Source organism: Oncorhynchus kisutch, unplaced genomic scaffold (assembly GCF_002021735.2).
Source record: "Oncorhynchus kisutch isolate 150728-3 unplaced genomic scaffold, Okis_V2 scaffold811, whole genome shotgun sequence".
NCBI classification, from domain to species: Eukaryota; Metazoa; Chordata; class Actinopteri; order Salmoniformes; family Salmonidae; genus Oncorhynchus; species Oncorhynchus kisutch.
In genome coordinates this window covers 94075-118403 of record NW_022262756.1, presented here as the reverse complement: position 1 = coordinate 118403, position 24329 = coordinate 94075, and the positions used below count along the sequence as shown (strand labels likewise).

At 42.1% G+C, this 24329-nt stretch overlaps 1 long non-coding RNA gene across 1 annotated transcript; it reads left to right on the top strand.

Annotated features, from left to right (window-relative positions):
* Nucleotides 1-14775: 14775 nt before the first annotated feature.
* Nucleotides 14776-22233, top strand: LOC109886973 (uncharacterized). Its single transcript, XR_002254873.2, has 3 exons — nt 14776-15134; nt 19955-20107; nt 21123-22233. It is a non-coding gene; the product is annotated as an uncharacterized LOC109886973 (long non-coding RNA).
* The last annotated feature ends 2096 nt before the right edge of the window (nt 22234-24329 follow it).

The window sequence follows — 24329 nt, the reverse complement described above, 5'->3', positions numbered from 1 at the left end:
TACAGTTCAGTACTGTGCTCCAGACAGAGATGTCATCTCTACAGTTCAGCAATGTGCTCCAGACAGAGGTGGCTTCTCTACAGTTCAGTAATGTGCTCCAGACAGAGGTGGCTTCTCTACAGTTCAGTACTGTGCTCCAGACAGAGATGTCTTCTCTACAGTTCAGTACTGTGCTCCAGACAGAGATGGCTTCTCTACAGTTCAGTAATGTGCTCCAGACAGAGATGGCTTCTCTACAGTTCAGTAATGTGCTCCAGACAGAGATGGCTTCTCTACAGTTCAGTAATGTGCTCCAGACAGAGATGGCTTCTCTACAGTTCAGTAATGTGCTCCAGACAGAGATGGCTTCTCTACAGTTCAGTAATGTGCTCCAGACAGAGATGTCATCTCTACAGTTCAGTACTGTGCTCCAGACAGAGATGTCTTCTCTACAGTTCAGTACTGTGCTCCAGACAGAGATGGCTTCTCTACAGTTCAGTAATGTGCTCCAGACAGAGATGGCTTCTCTACAGTTCAGTAATGTGCTCCAGACAGAGATGGCTTCTCTACAGTTCAGTAATGTGCTCCAGACAGAGATGGCTTCTCTACAGTTCAGTAATGTGCTCCAGACAGAGATGTCATCTCTACAGTTCAGTACTGTGCTCCAGACAGAGATGGCTTCTCTACAGTTCAGTAATGTGCTCCAGACAGAGATGTCATCTCTACAGTTCAGTACTGTGCTCCAGAGAGAGATGTCTTCTCTACAGTTCAGTACTGTGCTCCAGACAGAGATGGCTTCTCTACAGTTCAGTACTGTGCTCCAGACAGAGATGGCTTCTCTACAGTTCAGTACTGTGCTCCAGACAGAGATGTCTTCTCTACAGTTCAGTACTGTGCTCCAGAGAGAGATGTCTTCTCTACAGTTCAGTACTGTGCTCCAGAGAGAGATGTCATCTCTACAGTTCAGTAATGTGCTCCAGACAGAGATGGCTTCTCTACAGTTCAGTACTGTGCTCCAGAGAGAGATGTCTTCTCTACAGTTCAGTAATGTGCTCCAGACAGAGATGTCTTCTCTACAGTTCAGTACTGTGCTCCAGACAGAGATGTCTTCTCTACAGTTCAGTACTGTGCTCCAGACAGAGATGGCTTCTCTACAGTTCAGTACTGTGCTCCAGACAGAGATGGCTTCTCTACAGTTCAGTACTGTGCTCCAGACAGAGATGGCTTCTCTACAGTTCAGTACTGTGCTCCAGACAGAGATGGCTTCTCTACAGTTCAGTACTGTGCTCCAGAGAGAGATGTCTTCTCTACAGTTCAGTACTGTGCTCCAGACAGAGATGTCTTCTCTACAGTTCAGTACTGTGCTCCAGAGAGAGATGTATCCCAACCATTTATATTAATGTCCATTAAATGAGACATGAATCATGGTTCCATCCCTCCTTCTTCCCTTCCTTGGAGAAATCACTGATCTGACATGATTGGATCTGTGAATTCTGCAGTTGAATCACTGGAGTAGCAGGTGCTGTGGGGGCCCGAGCTCTGGGGACCCGTGTACCCAACATCTCACACCTAGGCATATGGTTTTTTGTTGTTTACATTTTTATAATAAATCATTTTGACAGTAACCCTCCTTTTTAATTTCCACATCCAGCAACCAAAGTGTTTGTGTCGTCCTACCTGGTAGTGAGACAATATAGTTGTCATGCATCTAATTAACCTATATCTCAACGACCCCGGCGGCAGCCTGCCTTGGCCTCCTCACCTAATTGGTTTTTTAAAAGTAAGGTGAATCAGGTCGGACTCGGCTGGAGAGTGAGTGCGTTGTTCATGATGGATAAACAAAAAGCAAGACCAAGTGGTGACAAAAAAAAATCAAAAAATCTTTATCTGACTAAGCTGGTGCCAAACTACCAAAGATAACCACATCAGCAAAGCTACCACCTCGTCCTCCACTGACCAAACATCATCACAGGTGGACACTACCACCTTATGCAGCAGCTAGCACTAGCAGCCTTCCAGTCCTGACAGAGACCTCACTGCTCGGCCCGTCAATGACACTGGCCTTGCTCCTCCTCTTTTTCCTCCCCTCCAGAATAGTCACAGTTCCTCCAGTGAGAGTGCTGGGCCTCCTCCTCCTCCTCCTCTCCCAGCAAACCAAGCTGACGACTGCCAGAGACCGGTCATAAGAGCGATCCCCGTTCTGTGAACACTGGTAAGCCTACGCAGCCAGGTCACCCGTGATACAAGTCAGAATTTGACGTCGGGAGATGATGTGGAAACCAGGCAACAGTGAGCGCTGATACAATCCAGTAGGTTTCAGTTTTGCTAAAGTGTTGGGGATGGGGATGATAGCTGGGTCTATGTATCTGCCTCTGATTTCAAGTTCAAATCCAGTGATCGTACATTTTCATTAAACATATTGTTTTAAGCCTATCCCAAATCCTCACCATAATAGGTCTGCATTATTGCAGCCAGCATTTTAAACTAGTAAAAAGGCCTACATTATTGCAGCCAGCATTCTAAACTAGTAAAAAGGCCTACATTATTGCAGCCAGCATTCTAAACTAGTAAAAAGGCCTACATTATTGCAGCCAGCATTCTAAACTAGTAAATAGGTCTACATTATTGCAGCCAGCATTCTAAACTAGTAAAAAGGCCTACATTATTGCAGCCAGCATTCTAAACTAGTAAAAAGGCCTACATTATTGCAGCCAGCATTCTAAACTAGTAAAAAGGCCTACATTATTGCAGCCAGCACTCTAAACTAGTAAAACGGCCTATATTATTGCAGCCAGCACTCTAAACTAGTAAAAAGGCCTACATTATTGCAGCCATCATTCTAAACTAGTAAATAGGTCTACATTATTGCAGCCATCATTCTAAACTAGTAAAACGGCCTACATTATTGCAGCCATCATTCTAAACTAGTAAAAAGGCATACATTATTGCAGCCATCATTCTAAACTAGTAAAAAGGCCTACATTATTGCAGCCAGCATTTTAAACTAGCAAAAAGGCCTACATTACTGCAGCCAGCATTCTAAACTAGTAAATAGGTCTACATTATTGCAGCCAGCATTCTAAACTAGTAAAAAGGCCTACATTATTGCAGCCAGCATTCTAAACTAGTAAATAGGTCTACATTATTGCAGCCAGCATTCTAAACTAGTAAAAAGGCCTACATTATTGCAGCCAGCATTTTAAACTAGTAAAAAGGACTACATTATTGCAGCCAGCATTCTAAACTAGTAAAAAGGACTACATTATCGCAGCCAGCATTCTAAACTAGTAAAAAGGCCTACATTATTGCAGCCATCATTCTAAACTAGTAAAAAGGCCTACATTATTGCAGCCAGCATTCTAAACTAGTAAATAGGTCTACATTATTGCAGCCAGCATTCTAAACTAGTAAAAAGGCCTACATTATTGCAGCCAGCACTCTAAACTAGTAAAACGGCCTATATTATTGCAGCCAGCACTCTAAACTAGTAAAAAGGCCTACATTATTGCAGCCATCATTCTAAACTAGTAAAACGGCCTACATTATTGCAGCCATCATTCTAAACTAGTAAAAAGGCATACATTATTGCAGCCATCATTCTAAACTAGTAAAAAGGCCTACATTATTGCAGCCATCATTCTAAACTAGTAAAAAGGCATACATTATTGCAGCCATCATTCTAAACTAGTAAAAAGGCCTACATTATTGCAGCCAGCATTTTAAACTAGCAAAAATGCCTACATTACTGCAGCCAGCATTCTAAACTAGTAAATAAGTCTACATTATTGCAGCCAGCATTCTAAACTAGCAAAAAGGCCTACATTATTGCAGCCAGCATTCTAAACTAGTAAATACGCCTACATTATTGCAGCCATCATTCTAAACTAGTAAAAAGGTCTACATTATTGCAGCCAGCATTCTAAACTAGTAAAAATGCCTATATTATTGCAGCCAACATTCTAAACTAGTAAATAGGCCTACATTATTGCAGCCAGCATTCTAAACTAGTAAAAAGGCCTACATTATTGCAGCCATCATTCTAAACTAGTAAATAGGCCTACATTATTGCAGCCATCATTCTAAACTAGTAAAAAGGCCTACATTATTGCAGCCATCATTCTAAACTAGTAAAAAGGCCTACATTATTGCAGCCATCATTCTAAACTAGTAAATAGGACCTACATTATTGCAGCCATCATTCTAAATCACAGCATTGCGACACCGTCGGCCTATCGCTTCGTGAAATATAAACTTTAAGCTTAACATGAGAAAATGACGACCAAATAAAAATAAACATGTATCCAGTAAAGCAAAGCTATAGGCGACTGCAAGCACTAGCACCACACAATCAAATTTTATGGATAGGCAGCAGCATAGATGTCGCAATTTCAGAACCATGGACAGTGATCGGTAGTCTATACTGAGGGGTTAACGCCGACTTTGTGGGGGTCCAGAGAAACTGCGCTACGCCAGTGAGTTGAACTCTTACTTTTCAGGTTAAGGATAATGGAAGGAAGGGATGATAGGATGTGTTTCAGAGTATTCGGACAGGGTCCATGTCCAGGCCTGAAGGTCGTGACCTTTAACCCTACTGTGATACACATGTCATTTGATATGTTGAATCATCTAATGATAACAAAGAGAGGTATCATTATGTCACAACGGATATCGTAGCAGCCATGTCATCACACACCCACAAGTTCCCATTTCTGACATTGACACTCCTAGAAACTGACCTTCAGGTGATAGTCTATCACAGAGTGACTCACACACTATCGGCTACATCAAAAATATATACACACACCCACACAAAATCTTGCTGTACCACACATAGACCAACAAGTTTCCCTTGTAGATTTGACTTATTATGGATGAACGTCTATTTTTGATATCTTATTCCCTCATGGTTACAGAGTTAAAAGAGAAACAGCTCAAAGGTTAAGCGTTTAAACATTCATTCCGAGTGGTTAAGGTTAGGGCTATCAAGTTTGGGGTGGCAGGTAGCTTAGTGGTTAGAGCGTTGGGCCAGTAACCAAAAGGTTGCTGAGTCGAATCCCTGAGCTGACAAGGTAAAAATCTGTCGTCCTGCCCCTAAACAAGGCAGTTGGATCTAACTGTTCCCTGGTAGGCTGTCATTATAAATAAGAATTTGTTTGTAACTGACTTGCCTAGTTAAATAAAGGTTAAAACAAATGTTAAAGTATCATCCAGTTTTCTCCCAGCTTGCTACAGCATTGTGAACTGCAGTGACTCAGTGATCTGAGTAGCCCACGTTGGCCCAGAGTGCTCTGCAATTGGTTTTCTTTTTTTTGTGAGCACTGAGAAAGGCATTGATCGACATTCTCAGGAACTTTTCAAAATGTATTTCTAGTGATCAGGCTGCATAGACACAGTGTGAACACCTGTGTTGTATTACACTAGTAACATGTAAAACTCACACAAAAGCCCTAGTGACCTGTCTAACATACACATCTTCTATTGCACTAGTAGGCCTTAACTGTCTAACATGCATATTCTACTGCACTACTGTAAATGTTCATCTCACGTGAGGTTCCATTGCCAGGTCACAAGGTTTAGTCAAACTTAGGGCCTTTATTAACCAAAACAGTGGCATTCCATCTAGGACATGTCATACTGAAACCTCAGTAACCGATTGCACTGTTCCTGCACTGTGTCAGTATATGCAAATCACAGGTGTGTGAGTTATGGCCTCACTGACCTGTTTACCATACACTGCATGTTCTACTACACTGGTAACCTGAATCTCACCAGGGTGCTTGATTACACAACAGTTCCCTAGAAAGCACTGAACATGCTGCAAGGCAGGAAGAGGCTGTGTGCAGGGTTGACATGCTGGTGCCTGTCAGCCCCTTATGGGAATACAGCGAGAAGAGAAGTTGAGTTTTACTTCTGAAGAGAGCCAACCACTACAGGTTAAACTCAAATAAAGCATACTACTTAATGGCAAATAAACCTGCTAAATATCTTGCAGCTCTCACAAAACTAATACATGCTAAACCAGTTATAATTTTAAAAGATACAAAAGCGGTCATTAGAAACAACAATGTGATTAATGTGAATTTGAAATGTTTATATGAAAAGGAATATAAATCAGAATTAAACAGTGGGATGGATCCTGTAGCCTTCTTAGACTCAACAACTCTGAAACAATTATCAGCAGACAAAAAAAAGAATCACTAAAAACAGAGATCACCCAAGAAGAAATATTAGATACCGTTAAAACATTCGCAAGGAGAAAAGCACCAGTAATAGATGGCTTTCCCATATAATTCTATTCAACATTTTGGGACAAAGTAGCCCCCCCTAGTTACACACATCACTTAAATCATTACTTCCTAGTTCCATGTATCAAACAGTTGTCACGCCCTGACCTTAGAGAGCCTTTTTATTTCTCTAATTGGTTAGGTCGGGGTGTGATTTGGGTGGGCATTCTAGTTTTACTATTACTTTGTTGGCCGGGTATGGTTCCCAATCAGAGGCAGCTGTCTATCGTTGTCTCTGACTGGGGATCATACTTAGACAGCCGTTTTTCCACCTTTAGTTTGTGGGATCTTGTTTGTGTGTAGTTTCTTTCTGCACTGCATGTAGCTTTACGTTCGTTTTTGTATTTTGTTGTTTTTTCTGTGTCATTTAAATAAAAGTAAAATGTACGCCTGCCATGCTGCACCTTGGTCCAATCCAACTCTAAATGATCGTGACAACAGTTATTTCAGTTATATTAAAACCAGGAAAATCTGGAGTGTCCCCTGCTGAATATAGACCCATTAGAATAAATTGTGTAAAATAAGAATAAAGAATAAATCAAATCAAATAATAACAAAGCTTATAAGCAATAGAATGGAAAAAGTCTTACCAGATATGATACATATCAATCAAACAGGGTTTATTAAAGATAGAAACTTACAAATACAAGAACATGTTTCAGTTTAATACAATATGCAAAAACAACATATAGATTTATCAATAATGGCTGTTGATGCCGAAAAGGCTTTCGACAGTCTTGAATGGCCTTTTATATTCAAAGCTTTAAACATTCCAGCTGAAATAATACATTTCATCAAAAATATTATATAAATATCCTAAAGCAAAATATACACAAATAATACATTATCTGATGAAATTGCTTTAGAAAGGGGCAAAAGACAGGGATGTCCTCTCTCTCCCCTGCTGTTTGCACTGTCAATTGAATGGCTTGCAAAAATAATTAGACAGGACTCAAATGTAACATGTAAACATGAATATAAACTAAACTTATTTGCAGATGCTCTCCTGATATACCTGACCAATATTGAAAACTCAAATGGCCCCTTTGCTAAATATATTTTCAGAATACAGAAAATCTTAGGTTATGAAATTAACGTGGGGGGATTACGGCAATAGGAAAAAGAAAAAGACTAGCTCACAATTTACAGCAATCCTTTAAGGGGACCACAAAAAAATATAGAACAGGCCACTGGGCAAAAACTAGTTGAATCAACGTTTTTTCCAATGTAATTTCAAACAAAACATTCAATGTGACGACGTTGAATCAACAAGGAAAACTGATTGGATTTGGGAAAAAAGCCATCAACTTCATGGACTTTCATCTTATTTTCATCAAACTTTTTTAACCTAAATCCAATAACTTTGTGACATCTTTTGTTGATTTCATGTTGAATTCACGTTAGTTGACAACTCAACCAAATGGAAATCAAACCTACACGTTGAACTGATGTCTGTGCCCAGTGGGCCTCATTACCCAGGTGAAATGTAACTTAAGCTTTACAATGATTTCCCAAACAAGCACGAATAGAGAGAGTTCGCTAAGCATGTCGTTAGACCATGTGTCGATACTGATGGGAACGACAGAAAAGCAGCTCTGCTCTCTTACCTTAACAGAATTATTCCACAACACTGACGACAGATCAGCTCCTAGAGAGATATTACCACCTATGGCTGGAAATAGGCTACTGAGGCGGCTTATTATGCTTACCCAATAATAAAGCACTAAATAACAGATTGGGCACAGCATTGCACACAAGTTGTCACACATCATAAACACATTGAGTCAAAAATTACAGACAGCCTAGTCGCAAATTAGAATGGAATTGATTGAACATGAAATAGATTTCAATACGATCTAAATAGCCTATATACTGTAGGCCCATGTATATTTTAATGCAGTCATCTCGGTTTTCATTTGAGGCATAATTTTATCATTCACTCATTTCATACTTCACAATTAAAAATATTTCAGCAACTTCGTTTTGAAGTTATCTGCAGTCACAGTCAAACAGATAGCCTAAACATATTGATTCTATGTTTAGCAGAGATCTAACGATGCACTTTGGCTGTTCCACACATTACTAAGGCTCTGGGAAACACCTGGGCTACTAAAGATACATAGTAAGAAGGTTCTAACGATGATCTTAATGCAACGAAGGCTCTGGGAAACGAGGCCCAGATCAGGACCTGTGAACCCCCTCCCTAACCCTCCTCAACACACGGATCACCTCCCAATCAACCACCTCACAGGTAAGCCCACCCAACCCACCCCGGCTACGTTGCGGTACACACGTAACATCAGCAGCAGTATCCGCAGCAGTAGCAGCATGGCTGTAGAATGTTGATACCACCCACGCCTGCACAGTGCCAGATCTGCCTCCGTTCAACACCTCCACCACCGCAGGTGAGTCAGATTACAGTAAAGGTGCTGTGCACAGTATAAACGCTAATTACAGAGTTACAGAGGCAGTAAATCTCTCATACACACACACACACAAACTGTCACATTCATATCCACCCACGCATGCATAGCAAAGGAAAACTACAGACTAGAGTCAGATCACCTGGATGATGATGTCAGAGTTGAACCATGTAGTAATATGAAAGATCAGTAGGCTCACACATACTTCAGAAGACCCAGTGTTTCTGGTGTCCTGACCTGCTCTTCCACACTACTGAATAACTACCAAACAGTGCACTCTGTCTAGAGGAATCACTGCTTATAGTGGATATAGACAGACTTTTATTTTTTTAAGGTATTTAACTAGGCAAGTCAGTTAAGAACAAATTCTTATTTACAATGACGGCCTACCCCAGCCAAACCTGGACAACTGCACACCACCCTATGGGACTCCCAATCACGGCTGGTTGTGATACAGCCTGGAATCAAACCAGGGTCTGTAGTGACAGCTCTAGCAGTGAGACACAGTACCTTTGACCGCTGCGCCACTTGGGAGAGTATGGGTGGAGCTATAGAGTATGTGTTGCTCCATGAGGGGACTATCACAGGGAATCTCCCGGTGTAACTGGGAGAGGGTGTGTGTGCATGTGACTGTGTGTGTGCGTGCATGTGCATACTTGCAAGAATGTGTGCATGCATGTGTGTTCAAACTGTGTGTGTGTGTGTGTGTGTGTGTGACGACTGGGCAAAGGGGAAGAATGCTCCCATTCAGTAGCCTGCCATTACACCAGTGACCCCCCTCTGACGTAGGAAGAGATTTAGTGACACACAGTTAAAAGCCTTCCTCTGTTCCTCTCTGTCTCTGTTCATCCATTCCTCTTATTCAATAGTGTCAACCCAGCACAGCTCTTAGTTCCCCAAAGTAAGAGACTACAGACCATAGACTACCAAGGCAACGCTGGAGACTGCCAGACCATAGACTTTTATTTATTTATTTCACCGTTATTTAACCAGGTAGGCAAGTTGAGAACAAGTTCTCATTTACAATTGCGATCTGGCCAAGATAAAGCAAAGCAGTTCGACACATACAACAACACAGAGTTACACATGGAGTAAAACAAACATACAGTCAATAATACAGTACAAAAATAAGTTTATATACAATGTGAGCAAATGAGGTGAGATAAGGGAGGTAAAGGCAAAAAGGCCATGGTGGCATAGTAAATACAATATAGCAAGTAAAACACTGGAATGATTTAGAATTTGCAGTCATTGGCAGCAGAGAACTGGAAGGAGAGGCGGCCAAAGGAGACTACCAAGGCAAGGCTGGAGACTACCAGACCATAGACTACCAAAGCAAGGCTGGAGACTACCAGAACATAGACTACCAGGGCAAGGCTGGAGACTCACGCTGAAATCGCTGGTCAACATAGCATCTCCCACCTGTAGCACACGCACTAGCAGGTATATCTCTTTAGTCACCCCCAAAACCAATTATTTCTTTGGCCGCCTCTCCTTCCAGTTCTCTGCTGCCAATGACTGGAACGAACTACAAAAATCTCTGAAACTGGAAACACTTATCTCCCTCACTAGCTTTAAGCACCAACTGTCAGAGTAGCTCACAGATTACAGCACCTGTACATAGCCCACCTATAATTTAGCCCAAACAACTACCTCTTTCCCTACTGTATTTAATTAATTAATTAATTTTGCTCCTTTGCACCCCATTTTTATTTCTACTTTGCACATTCTTCCACTGCAAATCTACCATTCCAGTGTTTTACTTGCTATATTGTATTTACTTTGCCACCATGGCCTTTTTTTGCCTTTACCTTCCTTCTCACCTCATTTGCTCACATTGTATATAGACTTGTTTATACTGTATTATTGACTGTATGTTTGTTTTACTCCATGTGTAACTCTGTGTCGTTGTATGTGTCGAACTGCTTTGCTTTATCTTGGCCAGGTCGCAATTGTAAATGAGAACATGTTCTCAACTTGCCTACCTGGTTAAATAAAGGTTAAATAAATAAAAATGACTGTGTAGACCTACCTGTTTCCCACATAGGCCTATATCCATAATTGACAGAAGGTTCCTATTAATCTGTCATAATTAACATTACAGAGCAGTGCACATGAAACTAATAAATCCAGGCCTAACTCCAATAATATTATATAGCTGTGATTAGACCTTGTCTAAATAATGAATATGTGGTCTATGTTTTGGCTAAAATAAACACTGCCTTCACATGTTTAGAGACTGTGTTGAGACTATAATTGTGGCATACAAGTGTAGACCTATGGCTGGTCTAAAATGCCCAGGTCAGAGCATTGCATAGCCTACCTCATTGAGTGGCCCTATGGATGCAGCAACAGGAATATTTAGCTCAGTGTTCTGTCTTCATTCTGCAACATGCAGATGGTCTCAGAGCAAGGGATCTGATGCTGCATGCTTTATTGGAAACGTTGCTTTGGAGGAGAAAGTCAGTGTGTGGGTCAGTAGGTACAGTATGTGTTATTATTAGATACATTCACAGATAGTCAACCATTACATCCATTTTATATGGGGCTCCCAAGTGGACAGCGGTCTAAGGCACTGCATCTCAGTGCTTGGGGCGTCATTACAGACACCCTGGTTCGAATCCAGGCTGTATCACATAGAGTCCCATAGGGCAGCGCACAATTGGCCCTGCATCGAACAGGCTATCCCCGCGCACGCGCGTCGGATCACACAGGTTCACTGGGTCCAGCGCGCGCTCGGGTACTTGTGTTAGAGTGATTTCAAGCCGCGAGCGGGGGATTCCCCCGCGATCTCCACCTCCGTTGCCTTGCCAAATGAGGGCAGTTCTATTCCATCATCATGTTAATAATTGCGGTTGTTTTTTAGTCCACATGTGAAGCTTGCTTAAATTGCGTGTTATTCCAGTTTACTCCGTTTGAGGTTTACATAAATTGTATCCCCAATACAACGGATGTTGCCTTCATACGTAGCCTAGTTTATGTTCGCTGAAAGCTAACTAGCGCTGTAGGCTACAGAAACTCACAAGCCTTCACTTTCACAAACCTGCCGGAAAGGGGTTAGCCTCGGGTCTAGTGAGATATTCCCCGTCTCTCAAAACTCTCTTCCCGCTTGGATATAAACCCGTAAACTGGACTGGAGAGAACTGGCTAATGCGCTCCAGTTGCGCACAGCACGACTCTGATAAACCATCTACTTTCTCTTTCAGCCCGACGGTCACCTGACTGTAAAACTATCCCCGGCTTAATTAACTCGCCAACATTAGTTTCCTACACTGCTAATTTAGTTAGCCAACATATCTCAATCGCTTCCAGGTACCCAGGTACCGTAGTAGGCAGATCAGGGATATCAACAGGTTGCCCTCTGCCAAGTAGAAGCAGGGGCACGCTCTCCGCTAAAAATAACTGTCCACGACTATATTTGGCTTGGCTGGATCACAATCACATCTCTAAAAAAAGTCGGTCTCGCCCCGGCACAATGAATTGGGCCCTCTGCTATCTCACACAGCCGCAGCGCCAGCGTCTAAATTTAGCTACAGCGCTTGCGTCAATCACGCGCTTCAGTGCGTCAAGCACTGACCCCGCCTCCGTTGGCTGATCATTGGCCAGGATCAGAACGTGGCCAAGAAATACGCGTCTAGTGATTGGCTGTCGTTGATTTACTGTTCTCAGTTGCTCCAGCTGCCTCATTTATTGTTGAGTTTGATGGCTGCGCCGAGACTAGTCTAGAATAACCACTACGCACACACACAGACCTGGCTCTTTCATGGGAAGGCTCACACAAAATCATGATACAGTATTTGTACAGTAGGCTAGGCTATTGTCTTATTAAATGATGACTGCCAATAAAAAAATTTAGGTAACACATTACATTACTGTGCCCTTACTACAGTGTAATTATTCCTGTAAGCACAGTGTAACATGTATTGAAGTGAACTTGGACATGTTTTTAACAGGCTGTTGTTTCACAGGTTGTTAAAAGCCTGACAGACTTGAGGTTAATGAAACAGATATCAGAACAGAGTATGTGTGTGGAGAGGCATGGAAAAGGCAATTGGAGAACGGAGATGGAGAAGTGTGGGGGAGAGGTGGAGGGTAAGGAGGAGAGGTGGAGGGGTGAGGGGGTAAGGTGGAGGGTAAGGAGGAGAGGTGGAGGGAGTGTTGTGAAGGAGGGTTGGAGAGGTGTGGAGGAGAGCTGGAGGGTTGAGGAGGAGAGGTGGAGGGGTGAGGGGGTAAGGTGGAGGGGTGAGGGGTAAGGTGGAGGGTAAGGAGGAGAGGTGGAGGGAGTGTTGTGAAGGTGTGTTGGAGAGGTGTGGAGGTGTGGATGAGAGCTGGAGGGGTGAGGAGGAGAGGTGGAGGGGTGAGGGGGTAAGGTGGAGGGTAAGGAGGAGAGGTGGAGGGAGTGTTGTGAAGGAGTGTTGGAGAGATGTGGAGGAGAGCTGGAGGGGTGAGGAGGAGAGGTGGAGGGGTGAGGGGGTAAGGTGGAGGGTAAGGAGGAGAGGTGGAGGGGTGAGGGGGTAAGGTGGAGGGTAAGGAGGAGAGGTGGATGGAGTGTTGTGAAGGAGTGTTGGAGAGATGTGGAGGAGAGCTGGAGGGGTGAGGGGGTAAGGTGGAGGGTAAGGAGGAGAGGTGGAGGGGTGAGGGGGTAAGGTGGAGGGTAAGGAGGAGAGGTGGAGGGAGTGTTGTGAAGGAGTGTTGGAGAGGTGTGGAGGAGAGCTGGAGGGGTGAGGAGGAGAGGTGGAGGGGTGAGGGGGTAAGGTAGAGGGTAAGGAGGAGAGGTGGAGGGAGTGTTGTGAAGGAGTGTTGGAGAGTTGTGGAGGAGAGCTGGAGGGGTGAGGAGGAGAGGTGGTGAGGATGAAAGGTAGAGGGGTCAGGTGGAAAAGACATGTTGAGGAAAGGTGAGGAAGCAAGGTGAAGAGGTGGAATGTGGAGGAGAGGAGGAGAGGTGGAACATAGAGAGAAGAGTTGGAGGGGTGAAGAAGTGGAATGTGGAGGGGAGAGGGCAATCAGTCAATACGGAGACCTTCCTTTAGCCTTTAGGCCAGTGATGTGTTTGGGTTCATGTTCAAGTTATCTCTATTTATCTCTATATCTCTATATATCAACAGGCCTGGGGGATTGTCTGAGAAACTCTGTTGACCGGGAAGCTTTGTTGTGCTTTTGTAATCCTTGGTCCCCCCTCCAGTGATGCGGTTCCTGCAGGAGCACTCCGTCTTTCCTGTTAGGTCAACACTGACTGGATTGGATAGGTAAAACAAGGTTTCCATTGTGTGTGAAGTGAAATGCAAACAGGCGTATCCTATGTTTGCTGTACTCATCAAACTTCTCATCATCAGTGGGCTCTGTATGAGCTCTTGAGTATGTGTCACATCAAACAACATAACTCCATTTGCATGCTGATGTTCATTAGGTTACTGATTTCATTTGTTTAATGCTCAGTTATTTGCACTTCATAAGAGCAAAAAATATTATTCTTCAAAATGATACCCACTTGATATATGTGGCTGATGATGTTGTGTGACAGGGTGGTCTGGTTTAAAGAGCTGAAATAGTTTGATAGGCTTCATAATGGAATAGCCTATTTACAGACTGTTATGAACAGTTGGCTCATTCATCCTCCCTCCTTCCCCTGTAACTATTACCCAGGTCCTTGTAGTAAATGAGAATGTGTTCTCAGTCATCTTACCTGGTTAAATAAGGTGTAAAAAATAAAATACAAAAATGACAAATTAATAGATGATATATAAATTATTATGGTGGAAAATGCTTAATAAAAAACGGTTTCAGATCCCGGAAATGAATGTGCAACTACCAGAATGTCATGGAAAAAACTACATGTACAGTAGGCACTTGCTCGCCCTCGCCTGGGCATTTCTGAAACTATTCAGTCGTGAAATCATAAGATCAACTCGCTCTCACTCACTCAACCATCCAGCTCTCTCTCTCCCTCTCGCTCTTTTTCTGGCACACAGCGTGCGGGGCTTATGTGTCTAGTACTGTACTGAGAGGCCGGGCCGAGGGAGCTCTACAGTGAGTGACGTCACCTCTCCCATGGCGTCACATTGACGTAGCACATACCAGGCGCTCTATGAGGAGGCAGACTCACATAAATGCTGTATTAGACTTTCTCCCTCAGACCGCGCACATAAACAATCCCTCACTACGGCTTTACATCTGCGCGCATCATCACTGGCACAATACACAGGATCACACACTTTTAAAACACACACCGGACTATATTCTAGCCTACTTTCCTTTAGAATAATTCAAGGAAAAACAAAAAGAAAGAATAGCTTTTTTTTCTTCTGTCGCTTCATCCTCAACGAGTTCTGCAAATATACGTGTTACTTTTCAGCAGCTTTGGTAATTTTTGTAATTATTCTGGATCTATACAGGAGACTTTATGTTGGGTTAATAACACATGTAAAGACGGAACCGCTACAGCAAACAAGTAAGTTATTGTCTTTACTTCTGGGAATTAATGACTTTCTCTCATATTCTAAAGACCACTTAATTCATTATTACATTAGGCTACTAGACTATTGGTCTCATAGAGAAACATAATTAGTTGTAGGTTCCCCTGCACACCGGTTTGTTATATTGTTAAAACACGACCGCTGTCTTTAACTCTCTCGTGCATGATGACCTGTTGATTTGGCAAACTCGTGAGCTCGGGAGCCTCGGTGTGTGTGTTTGGTGTCACCGAGGGCAGATGGAACCGAATTTGAATTTAATTTGCTGAAGGAAGGTATCATATTCTTTGTGGTTGTCATGGAAATGGATGTCTCTCAGTCAGACAATGAAGTGGGAGACATAGGCAGTATTAGGCACTAATGGAACTGAGTGAAGAACACAGACAGACAGTCAGACAGGCTGAGAGTAGAGGAGGGCTGACATCAAGGCTCTTATTATCTCCACTGTTATAAAGGACATGATTGTGTATTAATTCAGCTTTATGTGGACATCATGTTTGATGCCTTTGCAATAGTTATAAAACAAAACACATAGTTTGCTGTACGTGTGTGAGTGAGTGTGTCAGACTAATACCTCGCCGTTCATTCCCGGCTATACGGGAATAGTTGAATTGGTAAAACCCTGAGAGCTTGTTGGTCTGTGTGCTGGGTGAATATTAGCCCTGGGCCTGTAGTACAGAAATCTTACATATGAGAGTTTTTCAAGAGACGATTTTATATTATTGAAATAAATCTGACTGCAAGTTGCAGAAGAACGTGCAGGCAGCTTTAGTTTAATTTCAAATGATTTATGTTGACATCATTTATCCAAACAGGTAGGTTTCTCATAGTTTAGAACAAACAGTGTGATTATATGCCTACAAAATAAAACATATTGTTTTATAAACACTAGTACAGCCGGTGACCAACCTTAAATGTCCTCTGTCACACTGTCTGTCGTTTGTCTGTCTGTTTGTATTTCTGACTGTCTCTCTAAATGTCTGTCTGTGTGTAGCATGTGGCTTTTCTGAATAAGACAGGCCTGTCATTGCTCACATTATTGCTCACATGATCAGGGGAAACAAATATTGACATTAACAATGTTAATGTTTGATCTATAGCCTTGCCTCTTTCTGAAGTTGAAGTTACTGCCATTGAACGTGGATCTTGACCTAAATGTCATCCTGGAGCAAGGAGGTCCATGACTCGAAGTGAGGCTTAAGGTTGGTCTGACCACCCAGTCTGGTATCATAGACTAGACATAACATAGTAGATGTAAATCCAGGACACTCAAATTAGTATGATATGTTATGTTTGGTATAGTTACATAAGACCGTTGGTTACTTAAGGAAAAAACGAAAGGTGGTCAGGGTGGATGGGTGGGGGTATAATGTAAATGTCTAGCAACCCAAGGTTGCGTGTTCCGATCTCATCATGGACAACTTTAGCATTTGAGCTAATTAGCAACTTTCCTACTACTTAATACTTTTTAGCTACTTTGCAAATCCTTGGCATGTTAGCTAACTATTTTTCTAACCCTAAATATAACATTAATCCTGTAGCTAACCCATCCCATAACCTTAACCCTTTAGCCTAACTCCTAATTTTAACCTTAACCTTAACCCCTAACCCCTAGCCTACCAAACGCTAGCCAGCTAGCTAATGTTAGCATTAGCCACTTAGCTACCTTTAGCCACAACAAAAAAAAATTTTTTTTTTTTTTTTTTTTTTTTTCACCTTTATTTAACCAGGTAGGCTAGTTGAGAACAAGTTCTCATTTGCAACTGCGACCTGGCCAAGATAAAGCATAGCAGTGTGAGCATACAACAAAGAGTTACACATGGAGTAAACAATTAACAAGTCAATAACACAGTAGAAAACAAAGGGGGGGTCTATATACAATGTGTGCAAAAGGCATGAGGAGGTAGGCAAATAATTACAATTTTGCAGATTAACACTGGAGTGATAAAAGATCAGATGGTCATGTACAGGTAGAGATATTGGTGTGCAGAAGAGCAGAAAAGTAAAGAAATAAACAGTATGGGGATGAGGTAGGTGAAAAGGGTGGGCTATTTACCAATAGACTATGTACAGCTGCAGCGATCGGTTAGCTGCTCAGATAGCTGATGTTTGAAGTTGGTGAGGGAGATAAAAGTCTCCAACTTCAGCGATTTTGGAATTCGTAACATATCATACATTTTTCAAAATCATAACTTATTGTATGTTTTGCAAATTCGTAACACACTGTAGGACACTTGCAATTCATAACATATCATAAGAAATTGATGATGGACATCGAGAAATGAATACCATTTGCAACATAACATATCATACTAAATGGAGTGCCTCAGATTTACAACATAATAAAACTATATGCTCTGAGACCAGGTTGGACCCCCAGACCAATACCCTACTTTTTTTACATTTAGGAATCAGTCAGATTCTCAAATATATCCACCAAGTTAAATTAAACTTTTGCATCTCCTATTCACACAGCAGTCTCTGGTCCATATAATTTCTTTGAAGGCCAGAATTTGTATCTTTCACTATGAGATGTGTGGTATGAGTTTCTCTCAGGCGGTTAAAATTGGTTTTGGGTGTGTAGACAGAAACACACACACACACACACACACACACACACACACACACACACACACACACACACACACACACACACACACACACACACACACACACACACACACACACACAGTCTCCTCTTTTTGACAGCTTCGCTCCTCAGGGCTAATTTACTGTACTTGTATATTTCTCCAGCCCTCCTTTATCTCTTCTCTTTTCTCTCTGTGTTTGTTGGAAGCCTCGCGCTGACTGGCTTATTGCGTGGGGGGCTATACCGGGCGCTTTGGGGCGCGTGCTTCACGGCTCTTTCGCCGTTCTCTAGGTTACCGGGGCGCTCGGCCCAGCACCCTCCGCCTGTCTCGAGAGAGAAACAGAGAGGGGAGACCCTTCTGCCCTGTGTTCACATTATGGACACACACAGACCAGTGCAATTTGAGCTTTTTTGTAGCCCTTTTGTCTACATATCTCTGTATGTTGATGGGAGACTGTTACAGAGGAGTGTAAATGCTTTTTAAAAGCTGGATCGTGTTGTTGAATTGTATTGTTGTATGTTTTATTTCTGTAATGTATTGACTGTTGCTGCCTTCTTGGCCAGGTCTCCCTTGAAAAAATAGACTATGGGTCTCAATGGGCTTTTTGTAAAAAAAAAAAATTAAAAAACAGGTGCTATTTTAAAAAGCGTAAAATGCATATAGCCTTTTTGCTCTCAAAAGCGTTACAGGCTATTTGCTTTATTTCGGTCTGACACCGATTCAATATGATCTATTACCACAGCACACTGAATTACAAAACAAACAACAAATAATGTAATTGAATACATTGACCTCCACGTCTATGAAGTATAAACAATTGAGACAGAATATTACATTTCCTCTCCTGATTAGCCTAGCATTCTGGTGTGGTAGAGATTGAGAATGTGAGAGACTGAGAGAAGCGACTGTCTGTATCCTGGTGAGGTTCATGTTATAATTGAGCCTAACTCATTCTCCAGACATAGAGTGAATAATAGGCATAGAAACATGTCAGACAAAGCAACAACAAAAAACGTGTTAGATCCCTAGGCTATAGTTTTAGATTTTGTCAGCCCGCAGGCCTATTGGAAAAGTGATAATGTTAAGAACCTATCCAAACAGAGTTCAACTTTTCAGTGATCTCCAAAAAGACTGCATGTCTCCCGGCCGGGACGGTTCAGAGAATGAGTCCGGAGAGGGAGGACTGGTCCCCGGTTTAGTGGAGAGAATTAGTCCGGGTATGGGTCAGTGTTTGTAGGTGAGTGCTGCAGAGAGGGGGCGCTAGGCGCTGTGAAATCTCCTGTCTGCGGTGAGCGGTGCTCTGGCTGGCAGCAAGACGCACTGGGAGCGGAGAGGTTTCGGTTCTGAGATTCATAACTTACTCAGGTGGATATTGTAACCTATTTTCTCTTTCTAATAACGAACCCATTTGAACCCTGAGACCTGTAGTGCATGAGCCTCAGACTAGCGCGGGAAAGAACCACCGGAAATTTTAACAAAATGATAACCATGCTCTTTTGAAGACACTTGTTTTATGAATTGCAAATAACTCGTTTAATTTAATATTATTGTTTGTTTGAAAAAGTGTTCATATGATAATTGAATAGATTCATATGATATTTCACGATATAGATAATTGTTAGATTTAGATATTATTTTTAATGCTGCTCGCAGGTGAAGTGATTCTAGTTTTTATTTTAGTCTATATTCTTTTAGTCTATTCTCATCAATCTTCAATATTTTACTTTTATAAGAGTTGAAATTGGAATTCAAAATGATTGCTCTATTTCTGAGTTGTAGGCTAAATGATATAGAGAGGTTTTAGATAATATCTGTTCACTTCTGTATTTGGTGAAGCATTCATTCAATGAGCGGTATGGGATGTTTGCAGATTTTCTCAATTATAATTGTACTTATAATAATGTATATTCCTCCATTCTTCTGTCGCATGTCTGTGGATCTCTCTTTCTAGGTCTGACCTTTAATTCTGTATCACACCTCTACGCCTGCTGATTTCCCCTCATCACAGATAATTCATTTTATTCTGTTCATGTTTTAATTTCTGTGCGTTTTGTTCCATCCGGGTAATCTGTGTTGGCTATATTCTATGCGACTTTATTCCGCTCTTTGTGATTGTATTGTATTTGTGCAGTAAGCTATGTCATCCGTATCGGTGTGCTTTGGGAGTTCCCATGTCTCTGGTTGTGACCGGTGTTTCTTTCCTCCAGACCCGGGTTCGGAAGAGCGCGCCCAGCCGAGCTCAGAGTCCCGGCTACCGGACAGTCCCTTCGAGTCCTCCCCGCTCCCGGTCCTCCACCACAGTCGCATCAATCCCCTGCCCCCCACACAGAACACCATTCAGCGCGAGGCTTTCACACCAGGTACTGAAAAACACCGGGAACAGGCCCGGGTCGTCGTCGCACCTGTCCTGAGTTGGTGCTTTTAAAACCTGTTTCAAATGCACGTGTAGTTTTCAAACTATTAGTCCGCCATGCGTTTCTTCATTCAGTCAGCTGTGGCTCACGCTAGGTCTATAGTGCGTTTATTTTATTAAGTACAATATTAGGCCTATATATTTAAAAAATGTTTATATAACAAACCATATAGTTTAGACCAACAACATAATTTATTATTTTAATTTAACCGATATTGAATGGTCTAAATGGTAATTTAATATATTCCAAATCAGTTGTGATTTATAATTCTAAGCGTGTTGTGTCAGTGAGTGCGCGCGAGTTGACATTTCCATCTGTAGATATGGGGACGGAAATAGTCTTCTGAAACTAGACACACCGACTTTAAAAGCAGGACCAAAAAATCTAATTAGTCAAATCTGTAGATATCGATCTGCTTAATGAACTTAATGAGGTTAAACGTATTAAACCTTCGAGGCCAAAATAAAGTAGCCTAATTTAAAAGCACATGTATTTTCTCCTGATAGATTAAGGTGATAAAGGTAAGCTGTCCCGCCGGTATAGGGACACATGGGGCCCTCGAGCCTGCGGTTAGAGGCGACCACAGCCTCTAGGACAAAAACCCGTTCTGGGTTTCTGCATCATACCTGTATTTAGATCAAGTTTACATACTGGTACATTTCATGAATGTGAACAAGCGGTTTACGCATGTGCGGGTCAATACCCGTCCAAAAACCAACACACAAAATAAGATTTAGATCGAATGTCTTAAATCGCTGTCTGCTGTCAATCTGTTTCAATCTGCGTGTGTTTTGACTGTAATATTTAGGTAGAATGATCAAGTCTGCCCATATGAGTGTCCATTAAAATCAACTAAAAAAATATATATATATATATATTTTTTTTTACAACTTCTGAATGTTTCCTTGATCGATAGAATGTATTATGTATTTACTTATGCACTTCATGTCTTGTTTGTTAGATCTATGGCATTCTGACAATGAACAAGCACGCTCAGTTTTTGGAACGGATGCATTGTGTCCAGTTGAAATGCACACCTCGAGGTTAGAGACTGCTTCTCTCTGATCATCATACCACACACGTACACGTACACGTGCACACACACACGCTTATCCAGCCAGGTCACCCGTTATACAATTCAGTATTCAACTTCCATCCATGTCTGTGCAAGTGGGGAGATGACCTGGAAGTTGTTTTCGATATGTTTGTTTTAAGCCTATCCCAAACCTTAACTTTACCTTAACCATTCGAAGTTCATGTCTGAACTTTACCCTAAATTGAACATATAATCTTAACCTTAAACACACGAAATTTGAATTTTGGAACAACTTCGAAATTTGACGTTCCAGTAAGTGGATGAACGTCTAATTCTGTCGTGAGACTCTGAGAGCTGGTAGTATTTATCTGCCTGGCTTGTCTGTCCTGAACCCTCACTGTTTAACACACATGTAGTTTAAGCACACACTCATACATGCATGCACTCAAATACTCATGCATGTTGTACACACACGCATACACACACATTCTCCACTGACACATACACTCTGACACACGCACAAACTTGCTGTCAGGTGGAGGTCGTGGTGTTTGAATGAAAAGGGTGTTTTCGGTTTTTGGGATATAATCTGGTGTCATTAGAGTGCTTCTGGCTTGGTTTTAACATAACACTGCATCGTCTGAATATGTGTGTGTGTGTGTGTTTACTCAGAAGTAGATGTATGTGCATAGGGGCACGGTGAGGATAAGGTACACACATCAGTTAGGTTGTGTTTATATCATCACTATGTGTGTGAATGGGTGTGTGTCCATACGTGCATGTGTGCGTTTGACTTCAGGCAAGGTAGGTTGAGTAGTCTTATAAGGAGGCGTTTCAATTGGAATTAAACACATCAGCCCCCCCTCCCCCACTGTTGGACAGGTCCAGGAAAAATCTCTCTCTCTTCCTTTTCTCCCCTTGAAGACACAGGCAGTTACAAATCCCCTTCATCTCTGTACACCTGTAGGTCTGTTTCCGCGTGGGTAGTGCAACTGCCTGGGTCACTCGCGAGGCCGTCATAGAAATAAAAGAAAACTCTGGCGGTTGCTCGAGTGCAGCCGTGCTCGCCCACTCCTTTCCAGACGGATGGAACTCGCGCACTCTGAGAAAGTTTGAGTCAGACCTCCAAACTCCCCCCTGACCTCGTGTCTCTCGCGCGTCCCCGTGGTTACACTTTAGCCCTGCGGCTCACCCATGGTGACATCTGTATCTCTGTCTCTAATATAGGTGTCTCCCGCTGTAAGATGTGAGTCATGCCAGGGCTTCAAGCCCACAGGTAAAGTCACATGGCCAAAATGTACAGTTATATTGTGTTCACTGTTCAAAACGAACTTAATAAATATGTCATTTAGTTACGTTTGTGCCTGCGCCATGTGCGTAGGGCAAATGTACACAGTTGTTAGAGTCCGCAGAGGAAAGGAGGCGTGCAGGAAAAATGATGGTAGTAGGCTTGATAAATCCCATATTTTACTAAATAAATATGACGCGTGGGAACAAGACGATTACGGCACAGCGCGCGCAGAGCGTCAATGGGAACCGCGCGCTGTTGACAGTTCCCTTCTCGAGAGCGAAGAGCAAACACCACAAACCCTGGGCACTTACGACACACACACACACACACACACACACACACACACACACACACACACACACACACACACACACACACACACACACACACACACACACACACACACACACACACACACACACACACACACACACACACACACACACACACAGGTAGGCTAATACATTAGAGCCCAGGCTCACCTCTGCCTCTACAGAGGTGGAAAATGTCTTGAGATGTTTTTCTCTCCACCAAAAGCAGGTTTTAATATTGATCAACAATAGATAACTACAGTTGAAGTCTGAAGTTTACATACACTTAGGATGAAGTCATTAAAACACGTTTTTCAACCACTCCACACATTTCTTGTTAACAAACTACAGTTTTGGCAAGTCAGTTAGGACATCTACTTTGTGCATGACACAAGTCGGTTAGGACATCTACTTTGTGCCTGACACAAGTCAGTTAGGACATCTACTTTGTGCCTGACACAAGTCAGTTAGGACATCTACTTTGTGCCTGACACAAGTCAGTTAGGACATCTACTTTGTGCCTGACACAAGTCAGTTAGGACATCTACTTTGTGCCTGACACAAGTCGGTTAGGACATCTACTTTGTGCATGACACAAGTCAGTTAGGACATCTACTTTGTGCATGACACAAGTCGGTTAGGACATCTACTTTGTGCCTGACACAAGTCAGTTAGGACATCTACTTTGTGCCTGACACAAGTCAGTTAGGACATCTACTTTGTGCCTGACACAAGTCAGTTAGGACATCTACTTTGTGCCTGACACAAGTCGGTTAGGACATCTACTTTGTGCATGACACAAGTCAGTTAGGACATCTACTTTGTGCATGACACAAGTCGGTTAGGACATCTACTTTGTGCCTGACACAAGTCAGTTAGGACATCTACTTTGTGCCTGACACAAGTCAGTTAGGACATCTACTTTGTGCCTGACACAAGTCAGTTAGGACATCTACTTTGTGCCTGACACAAGTCGGTTAGGACATCTACTTTGTGCATGACACAAGTCAGTTAGGTGTGTTTTATCTGCTTCACCGATTGGCTAACATGTTTTTATTTGCTTGACTAATTGGCTAATGAGTGTCATACTAAGGGAATTACACTAACAACACACTAACATCTTCCTCACGTTTCATACTATTGCATTATGTGCATCTGTTAACTGCATAAATAATCAACGTCATAAATAGGGAGGAGATCCTGCTATTTTGTTGGTTTCAGCACCAAACCTTTACCATCACCTCCCCAACATTCTCACAACAACACGCTTACACTCTCACTATCACTACAATGTTGATGTTTAAATTCTGTATATAACACAACAACCTGATTATCTCTCTCTCTCTCTCTCTCATTTCTTCATTCTTTCTTCTTCTTTCTTCTTTTCTTTCTTCTTTCTTTCTTTTTCTTCTTTTCTTCTTTCTTTCTTATCTTTCTTTCTGTCTTTCTTCTTCTCTTTCTTCTTTCTTTCTTTTCTTTCTTCTTGTCTTGTCGTTTCTTTCTTTTCTTTCTTTCTTTCTTTCTTTCTTT